This window comes from Rhagoletis zephyria, unplaced genomic scaffold, assembly GCF_001687245.7.
Source record: "Rhagoletis zephyria isolate East Lansing unplaced genomic scaffold, Rhagoletis_zephyria_1.1 Rzeph_scaffold_02092, whole genome shotgun sequence".
Taxonomy (NCBI): Eukaryota; Metazoa; Arthropoda; class Insecta; order Diptera; family Tephritidae; genus Rhagoletis; species Rhagoletis zephyria.
This window is the reverse complement of record NW_016159176.1, coordinates 1,597-10,393: the sequence shown is the minus strand read 5'-3', so window position 1 is coordinate 10,393 and position 8,797 is coordinate 1,597. Positions and strand designations below refer to the sequence as shown.

General features: G+C 38.2%; 1 protein-coding gene across 2 annotated transcripts in view; it reads right to left on the bottom strand.

The window, feature by feature from the left end:
- Window positions 1-8,354, bottom strand: part of LOC108365981 (ecdysone-induced protein 74EF) — a 46,348-nt gene extending 37,994 nt beyond the window's left edge. For both annotated transcript variants that reach the window (XM_017620226.1, XM_017620225.1), the window contains exon 1: window positions 8,227-8,354. The gene's annotated coding sequence lies outside the window, so the exon portion shown is untranslated. The remainder of the gene's footprint in view (window positions 1-8,226) is intronic.
- Between the last annotated feature and the right edge of the window lie 443 nt (window positions 8,355-8,797).

The window sequence follows — 8,797 nt, the reverse complement described above, 5'->3', positions numbered from 1 at the left end:
TGAGAATAATCTAAAAAGTAAAAGAAATGAATTGAAATTGGAAGGAGGCAAAAAATAATTGATATAGCAAGTGTTTATTGTGCTTGTGCTTGTGTGAATGTGTTTTGTACATACATTTCTGTTCTTATTTGACGTTAGTTTTGTTGTTGCCATTCTTTGGACTAAAAATTTGGTTTTTTGCGTTCCTTTACTTTTCCTGTTACTCTCTTTTAGTGAGCGCATTTTTCTTACGCTCTGGCATTTTGACACTTTTCAGATTTTAGTCCAAAAAGATAAGGAATGAACCTACTACATATGTATCTATACTCAAGTGTTCAGATTGAGGAGATAATTCATGTTTGTCTGTCCGTCCGTTCGAGTTTTTAAATGAAAATACCTCAATAAAATTCGGTGTAAGATACCCTTGGACTAAGATGATTGCAATGGAAAACGCGCCACTTAATGAGGATCTTAAACACGACTTTTATAAGGCTTTTTATGAAATATGTATGTATGTGTACTCAGTGTCTGCACAATCAATCGGGGCTATTGCCGAACCCAAAGAAGGCCGATTTTTTAGAAATTTACGAAAATGCTTAATATCGTTGAATTCGAATAACTAAAAACGAAATGGGGCATAAATAATTAAAGAAGATACTGACTGAAATAACTAAGTAGCCCGAGCGTTTTGAATCAAAATCTCACCTGTAATCTATAACAATGTGAAAGACAATCCAAGCGGTGAGTCTAGACTCAAGATGCATTGTTGAACGTTATGCTACGTATGCATCCCCGATACTTTGAGAACAACTCCCCAGCGCTGGGCTTAGAGCGCTACAAAGCACACTTAATCCGCACAATGCGGTCAGCAAACGATCTTTGCAATTTACGGCAAAGGGGATGAGAAGCCGATAGATACATCCTTTTGCTTCCAGTTTAATTAACTTATAGGAAGAATTTCAAGAAAGTTTGGATCGATCCCTTTGGGGGTTAATTTTGAAGACAAATTTAGAGCCATATTCCTAATCGAAATCCCGTTGCATTTCCTTCTAGAATTCGTAGCGCACACGTGAAGAGGGCAATTACATTTTGGGAAAGCTGTGGTTAGAGGCGACGCACATTAACACACGTTTCACCCTCTTCACTGGTAGCAGCACAGAATGTTGTGGCGAAGGCGAATACGAGCCCCCAGTCGATGGAGATGGAGTCTATCTCCCACCGCGTTACTATAATGCGGTACGAATAGCGATTATGTGGCTGAAACACAACAAAGCTGCTGGAGCTGACGGCCTGCCAGCCGAGCTATTCAAGTATGGAGGCGAGGAGCTGAAAAGGTGCATGCTGCATGCATCAACTGTTATGCAGAATATGGTCAGATGAACGCATGCCCGACAACTGGAACTTCAGTATGCTCTGCCGATCGACAAGAAAGGCGACCCCGCCATTCGCGTCAACTACCGCGGGATCAGCCTTGTAACCGCAAGGTCTTATCGAGTGTATTGTATGAAGCCCACGTTGAAGAACTGATTGGGCCTTATCAGTGTGGCTTTAGACCTGGCAAATCCACCATAGACCAGGTATTCACAATGCGCCAAATCTTTGAAAATACCCGCGAGAAAAGGACCGACACTCACCATCTATTTACTTTCGACAGCACCAAAAAGATTTAGTATCATAGAATTTTATATGGCTGTGTAAAATGACGTTGAGCTATACCACCAGTTCCGTCAGAATTGGGAAAGACCTCTCCGAGGCGTTTGCCACAAAACGAGGTTGCAGACAGGGAGACTCCCATTCGAGTGATTTATTTAATCGGATTTTGGGGAAGATAATAAGAGCTGCAGAACTGAACCACTCACGAACAGTTCACGACAAGAGCGTGTAATTGCTGGCTTACGCTGATGACATCCACATCATCGGTAACAAAAAAACGGCGAAGTCTGTTCTGCCATTTCAAAGTTGGATAAGCAAGCAAAGCGAATGGGTCTGGTGATAAACGAGGAAGCAGAATTTTCGCCTGCCGTCAAACAAACAGTCAGAGCACTCGCGCCTTGGCACTCATGACACTGTTGACAGTTATAGTTTCGAAAAGGTGGTGAATTTCGTTTACTTGGGAACCAGCATTAACACCGATAATAATGTCAGCATTGAAATCTAAGGGAGAATTACTCTTGCCAATAAGTGCTACTTTGGACTGAGTAAGTAATACAGAAGTAGTAAAGTCCTCGACATACGAAAATCACACTTTATATCGTCGCTTGGCGCGCAATACCTCGTATCCGCCAAATGCAATACCACGTATAAGATAGTCCGAAAATTTCGCAAAAGAGCGGAGAAAATTATTTTCTTCAGGACGTTTGAATGGTTTGCTAACGAAACTTACTAAATATAGGCTTCTACCATAAATATTTACTATAAAAGAGAGGCAGGGTAAACAAAATAAATGTTTTTCTATGCCATCTCATACGTGGTAATGCATTTGGCAGATACGAAGATTTGCGCGCCAAGCGACGATATACATACTTATATTGCCTGTGCTGGTACATATATGGCGCAGAAGCATGGACAATGGCAGCTTGGAGTATTCGAGAGAAAGATCTTGCGGAGGATGTACAGGCGTTTACGCGTTGGCCATGGCGAGTATCGCAGACGATGGAATTATGAGCTGTATGAGCTTTGCAACGACATAGTGCAGTGAATTAAAATACAGCAGCTCCGCTGGCTTGGCCATGTCGTACGAACGGACTCCGACGCTCCAGCTCTGAAAGTATTCAACTCGGAACTCGCTGGTGTTAGCAGAGGAATAGGGAGGCTCCCCTTACGATGGAAAGACCAAGTGGAGAAGGACTCTTGCTTCACTTGCCANGTTGAACTCGACCAAAGTCGCTTAGGCGGTTATAGCGCGAAATAATAAGAAGAAGAAAAATATGTTTTTAATATAAATTCTGTATGTATGTATGTATGTCCATATCTGCATATGTATGTATTTTAGAAGACTCTTAGCAAAACATCAAAAAATCAAGCGGAGGGAATGGAAGGAGGTGCAAAAAAAGTACAATGAAATTAAAAAATAGAGCGCCAAACTGAGAAAACGCAAAAGTGTCGACGAGTATGTGTATGTTTTTTTTTTTTTTTTTTTATACAAGGAGAAAGCATCGAAAGCCTGTACCCCGTAGTGTGGAACTTTAATCCGAACTAAAACTCCCTGTATGTCCGCTGTACCGTATCCCCCCCGGTACCACCGTAAAGTATTTCGTCGGAGGGCGGTTGAGCCTTAGCTCGATCGTACGTTCCTGTTCTGATGCAGTCAGTCACAAGTTGCATCTACTTGGCACTACCCTCAGTTAGTCATCAATTTGGAGTATGTGTATGTATGTATAAGTATATGTATGTCCATGCGTGCGCATAAGTAACTAAATAAGTATGTTGATAAATAGCGGAATTCAAATTTCGGTGAAGAGTTAATAAGCATGAAAAAAGAGAATTTAATAGCAAGCTCTGAAACATACAAAAATCATTAAAACTCCCAGGAGATATGAGAATGAGACATAAGAATGAAATAAGAGTGCGAAGCTTCGAGAGCGCATTTAAAGGAAATTATGTGCACGAATACATATGTATGTATGTATGCCAAAGCGTGAGCGCCACTACAATCATGATGACGACAATGATGAACTGACTGACGTTAGCCACGTTGTCATTGCAGGCGAGTCATGCTGCACGAGTTGAGACGCTTTTACGGTGAGTTGGCGAAAAATGCGCACCAAAAAGCGAATGGGACTTTCCAGATAACGCGTTTCAAAAGGGATTTCCTCATGCACGTGTACTTACAATATATACATACACTATGTGTGTACATTTGTATGTACATATATGTATGTCGGCATGCGCATGTGTATGCCAGTGATGATGAAAGGATAAAGCGATGCCACAGTGACAGTATGTACATACATATATATGGCTTACCATCAGCTTTGTATTGATTGTTGTTACCACGTGTTGTTGCTGTCCCTGCTTCATATCTACGACATCTATGTACATATATTTTCATAGTTTGCGCGACAGCAACAATAACTACAATCAAGGAATAAATCAATAAGCACCGCAAGAGCGCAAAATTGAAATTGACTTGCGAAATAACAGCATAAAAGAAAATGAATAAACAAGCGAACAAGTGAATGGATGTCAAGTGAACAGCTAGCAAGCATAACGTTATACAAAAAACGTGGTAAATAACGGTACACATAGTAGTGTGAAGGCAATCTGAAAGCTCAAAAATTGCTGCAACAGAATGCAGAAAAAAATAAGCAGCAACTTCACGGAATTTCTTTCTTACAGCTTGTTTTGTGGCATTTCTTACTGGTTGGTTTTTTTTTGCCAGTTTCGCAACGGGAGTGTTGGTTTTATTGATTTTGTTATACATATGTATGAGGGTACTTGTTTTTTTGTTTGCCATATGGTAAAAATTAAATGATACGTATGTACACGGACTTTTTCGTTGTAGTTGCTAAGAATAATTCTTGTGAACTAAAAGGAGGAGTCGGTCCTACCGCGTCCTTTCCGGGTAGACCACGTTTTCTTTTATCATACACTACCCTTTAGATCGCTATATATGCACTTCAATATTTATCATAAAAATTTTATGAAACTACCTCGACTCGAACCTCGGATCTCTGTAACGGTACCCCAGTGCTTTGCTCACTCGGTCAATGCGACTGTTGGAGCACCGCCTGAAAAATTGCGTACATGCATATATGCTATCAGTTGGCTGTAACTGAAAAATAACCACGGAGTTGATGGTGAGGCGTTCAGCCAGGCGGCTATTAAGGTCCTGGCGTTTTTACTAGAAAATCTAAATTGATAAGTGAGTGTAGGACTCTTTTAAATGCAGCAAGTAGTCAGCTCGATTTAGATTTGGTTTGGGTCCCTGCCCATCGCAACATTTCCGGAAACAAGGCTGCAGACTCGTTAGCCAAAGTGGGTTTTACAGTGAAACCTTTCTCCACAACCTTCAGAAATCAGATCAAAGTTATCGGCTGGCAGCGGGCTGCCGTATATCCAATCTAACGAGGTTTGTGTACAACTCTAAGAGAACACAAAACTTAATAAGAAATCCCAAACCGGTCGTTTCTCAGAAACTATCAGGCCTATCGAAAAATGATTTATATACGGCTTATGGAGAATTTCATTGGCTTTCATTTGCCGTATATCGTATTACGCTTGTTCAATTGGTTCGTAGGATATACGTGATTAAGTAGAACCACTATTTTTTTAAGCTGAATCGAAAACGTTCCATAGAAACAAAAATTAACTCGATTTTTGAAATCACCGAGCAATTCTACATAGCAATTGGATAATGGCATCCATGGAAAATTTTTGTTGTAAACCAGTGTGACCAGCAGTAATACCCCCCCAGTACTGCTGGAGTCAATCGCTACTTTTGAACCGCTACTGCACCGACTCCAAGGTAAGTAGCTCCTCTATTAACCGGTGGTAGTGCACATGGTAGTGCAGAGTCGAACCAGTCGTAAGTAGAATAGCGAAAAACTACGACAGAGGGCGCCCATAAATCACCCAAGTGACTACTTTAGTAACTCCCGGTAGTGCAGAGAGAGTCGATGGTGACTACCGCCTAGGACATTGCCTTGTAAAAGTAGTCGATGAAATACACTACAAGTAGTCGGTCGGTAATTGACGGTGTTTATCAGGTAGCTACCGATTCAGCAGTCCTGTAGTCACTCCCCCGTACTGCAGGGACTATACTTAGATCATATGAGTTAACATCGTTACAAGTATTCGCTGATATAAGCCTCCACAACAACTTTATCAACGACGCTGATTTATACTTACATATTTACTTGACGTTTATGGTATCAAAATGACACTTAGCTGCTACTTGGGCGCACAAGTTTTTCTACACCACCTAACCTAACCTAACCTGGTGCGGAACTCAACCCTCGGGGGTACTCAATTTTTTCCATAATCGAAGCCCAGATTCACTGGTTTATTAAGAGATAAGTGGAATGATATTGAATCGATTTAGGTGGTGGTGCTAGGTAAAAAATTCGTCTTTAGCTGCACCAAGTTCTCAATTCAGCGAACTTTGTGACCTTTCCACATAACTGGATGCTTTTAGAAAAATGTCGAGAATAGGTAAATTTTTGAAAACTCTCATATGTAAGGTGTACTCCTACTTTCATTCAACACGCAGCGTCAAAATTTTCCATTATTAATATTCGCACACGCTGGACGACGCTTTAAAAAAGTTGATTCGTGCTATATAAAAGCTAACTGCATACACATAAACATACATATGTATGATACATGCATATGCACTTATGTATACATGTATGTTTGTGCAAATTTGTAAGTATGCACATTAGGGTGTATCACCAAAAAAAATTAAGTTTTCCACCGAAATCAGAAAAAATTATAATATTTTAAGAATTCCGGCTGAATATTACGAAAAAATGTTAAGAAATGAAAATAACTCAAAAAATTTCATTATATTGATTCCATTGATAAAATTTTTTACAAAAGTTTATGCAGACATTTTAAGCTAAAACGCTTTTAAAAACCCCGATTTTTGGATGTATTTCACCATGTGAAAAAGAAAAAATTTCAAAACACACGAAACTATCAATTTTCTCACAAAAACGAAGGCCATCTCTGACGCAGGATTTTTTTCTAAAGGCTATGAAATTTCAAAGATATAATTAATTTAAACAAATACTGGAAAAATTCCGTGCAATGTAGAATAACATTATGTGTACCAAATGAAAGAGATGTTCTGTATAATTAAAAATTTTTTTTTTGGTTCACGAGGACTAATATGTTTTATTGCAGACGCCTTTTAATTTTATTTTATTTTATTAAGCTAATAGAGCAAGAAGGACGAGGATGTGTATATATTAGTTCATAAAAAACATTTTTTCAAAAAAAAAAATATATTCCAAATTTTCAGGGATATTTAAGGATGACATTTTAAAAGGGCATTTTTAATACCTATTCGTCCTCATGCACCAACAAATTGTATCTGTTTTAATTCTACACAATTTTCTCTTTTATTTGACACACATATTGTTATTCTATATTCCACCGAATTTTTTAAATCATTTTTTGAATTAAACATAAATTTAAAATTCCGAAGTCCTTAAAAAATCCCGACGTCAGAGATAAAAACTATAACAAACGAAGTTTTACTATTTTTGGCTCCTATTTGCGCAAATATGTTAACTTTTTTTTTGTGTAAAATTTGCAGTCGCACGGTGTTTTCTAGTAGTTCACGTAAACCTTATTATTTGCCAAAATTGTTTGGTAGAAGTCTTAAAATATAATAAACTCTTTATTTCCGTTGAAAAAACATTACCTTTTTTTTGGCATGGAGAGTGGTGCACCCTAATGTTCATACCTACATATGTATTTTTCTGAAAGCATACTTTCTATTTGATATGAACACTTTTTGTGCGAACGCCGCTCGCGGTCAAACCTGCCGATAAAAGGGTGTTGCCCGATTCGTCGTTAAATGACCACCACGCGATGACTTTTGAAAAGTTGCGCCATTGCAACATTGAAACATAGAATACGCATAAAAATGTGTGATAAAATATTGATTGCAAAAGGATATGCATATCTATTTCTTCAAGCTTAACACATTTTCTTTCGTGAAATGATGCCTTTTGCCCAAAGGGTGACATATCGACCCCTAGCTGTCAAAATAACGTAAGCGACAATTTTTTTAAGATTTTCTTTTTCATGCAGAAATATTCGTAGAGCAGTTCTGCATCAAAAAGAAAATTTTGGAAAAAATGTCGCTTAAAAAAGTTGCGTATACGCACTGTCAGCCTGAATTCTGACGGTTTTTGTTTTGAAAAAAGTTGCTTGCAATAACATATGTATGATTGGCATAGAAATGTGTGTGAAAAATGCTTAAGTCCCGTTTTACAAATTTTACACGAAAGAAAAAACCTTTTGTAGCCATTTTCTTCAAGTATTTCGCAAAACTTTGAATGCAACATTTTGCGTGTTTAAAGCAAAGTAAAATTCCATACGAATTATGATTCGTATCGATTCGATTTTGATTAAATGTTTGCATATTATTTTCGCCTTATCGGATTTTCGGTGCGACCTTTGGGCTTAGCAAATTTTTCTTTCATTGAATATAAAAAACTTTTCCTAAGCTAGCGCTATGCATATAAGTTTATAATAAATTTTATATTTTAAAATATGCTTTGTTTGTATGTTTACCTAATGTGAAGTAATTTGGCGGCATTCGCTTTTAAAATTTGTATTCAATTCAATGCTCATTTGTGCATCTGTTTTACATAGCACAATTTATATTTTATTAATTAGAAACAACAAATTTCCAAAATTAATTTTTCAAAGTTAAAACCGTTACAAATATATGTATAGGTAGGTTATATTTTTTATGTTTTTTCTAATACAAACTAACAACGCCGCGCGCGATCGAAATTTCCTATTCCTTATCACTTCCAAAAGCACTGGTAAAATCTAATTCGCACACACACGCACAGGCCAAACGCAGACGAGTAGGAGGTCAGAGAACACCGGAAAACCCGAGTAACTATGCAAAAAGTATTGCACACACATACACATGGCCTGTGTAGCAGGCAGCAAGCACCTACAATCAATTAAATGACAAATAGAAAAAAATTATGTGCGTTTTTATCCGTCAAAGTGCGACTGTTGTTTGCAAAAGTGCGACGAAGACTGACTCAAAGCTTGTTGGCCTGGCTAGTTGATTGCTGGCGGCTGCTATACAATTTAATGTACTCCATGTCTCATTGCATACATACAT